The following is a 1,944-nucleotide window of genomic DNA, read 5'->3' on the forward strand; positions in this document are numbered from 1 at the left end:
CTTCCTCTTAGACGCTCCTATTGTAGTCGCCCTTCATCTTGTGATAGACGCTCCTCACATGGCTCTAGACGGTCTAGACTTGGCTCTTGTCTTCCATAGGGTGGTGAGCTTGGCCCTCCTCCATCAGTTTTAGTCACTCAGTTACTTCTGACCACCTTCAGAGCATTCGTTTACGGTGTTCCGATACGGAGGTGCGTCACCTTTGATGTTTCTCGCTAGCTGACTTGATCGTCGGAGTGCAAACGGCCGCGAGGGCATCCCTTTGTTCACTTCTTTTCAGGTACTCACAGACGGAGCAGAACGAAGGTGCCCTAGCTCGTGAGGACAAGCCACGCATAAAGACGACCCAGGTCAACCCGCGGGAACATTTGACGCCCAACGTGGGGCCAATATGTATTCTGCCTCTGCTGTAGAGAGAGCAACACAAGCTTGTTTCTTGCAATGCTAAGAGATTAGGCTTGATCCAAGCATGTGACAAGTCCCACTTGTGCTTTTTCTATCAACCTTGCAACCTGCAAAGTCAGAGTCTGAAAAACCAGTTAAATATAAAGATACATTGTTAGGATACCATAATCCAACATCCTTAGATCCTTGCAAGTATTTCAGAATTCTCTTTGCTGCCTTGTAGTGTGATTCCTTTGGATCAGATTGATATCTAGCACATAAACACACAGCAAACATAATGTCAGGCCTGCTGGCAGTTAAGTATAATAAGGAACCAATTAAATCCCTATACTTCGTTTGATCCACTGATTTTCCTACAGAATCATTGCTTCAGAGTCTCCAGCAAACCATTTCTCCAGAATACCTTGGTTGCTGCTGGATTGCTCCTTGGATTTCTTCTTTCTGTGTGATGAGGATGCCATGCTCAATCTGTTTTTACCTATGGTGAAGCAAGTGTGAACCTGGACAGCTTATAGCACAAATGAGAAAGTGTAAGGAAAAGAAACTGATTTGTGCTAGATTTATATAACATCTTTAAACCAAATTTTGAAAATCATAAATTTTAAAGAAGAACGATTTGATCAGATTTTAGGAATTATGGGTTTTGAAGAAAAATCAAATCCATAAGATATGCTTCAGATTTTATTCCTATGGTGCAGCAGGTTCAGGTGTTGATTCACGTAAGAATATCTTGGAACCTGATTTTGGCAAACCAAATCTGTTGCACCTACACAATATCCAATCAGTTAGGATACCCACACACTAATTGCCATAGGCCTGCTGGTTAATAACTGAAAAAGCAGCCAAAGATAAAGTGAGAGAGAGAAAAGTAAATCTTTCTCTTTCCTAGTCACAACTGTAATTCTGAAACAGGGAACAAAACATGTTAAATAATAAAACAACAGATTGAAATCTTACTGCAGATGACAATTTAAGCTAATGATTCCCAATTCATTTAAAAGAAAATAAAACCTTTCTTTAGCAAGAGGTTTAGTGAATAGATCAGCCAATTGAAATTCAGTGCCAATGAATTTTATATCACAAGTTCCATTAGCTATATGTTCTCTGTTCCGTCCGGTTGACCGGGATGTCTTCGTGCGTGACCTCAACCGTCAGCTAGGGACTCCTTCCCACAGGTTACCTGTGGATTCCTGCAAAAAGAGGACAAAAGGGCGCCCTAGCGGCCGTTTGCACTCCGACGCTCAAGTCAGCAAGCAAGAAACACCAAAACTGGGCACATCCGTATCTGAGCACCGTGTGTGGCACTCTGAAGGTGGTAAAAAGAACTGTGTATTGTGTGTATATTCTCGTTCTGGCAAACCGTTTCTCCCTAGTCCCTTGTGCGTAACCTCAAGGTTCGAGCAAGCAACTAGAGTGTCTCTTGAAAATTTGCCAAAAGTCCGAACCCCGTTCCCAACATTCCCCGTGCTATTTAAACTACCCAAGCATTTAAAGCGCCTTAAAGCGCTTTTAATCACAAACGTAACGTGCTCATTAAAG

Source organism: Phaseolus vulgaris, chromosome 3, assembly GCF_000499845.2.
Source record: "Phaseolus vulgaris cultivar G19833 chromosome 3, P. vulgaris v2.0, whole genome shotgun sequence".
Classification (NCBI taxonomy): Eukaryota; Viridiplantae; Streptophyta; class Magnoliopsida; order Fabales; family Fabaceae; genus Phaseolus; species Phaseolus vulgaris.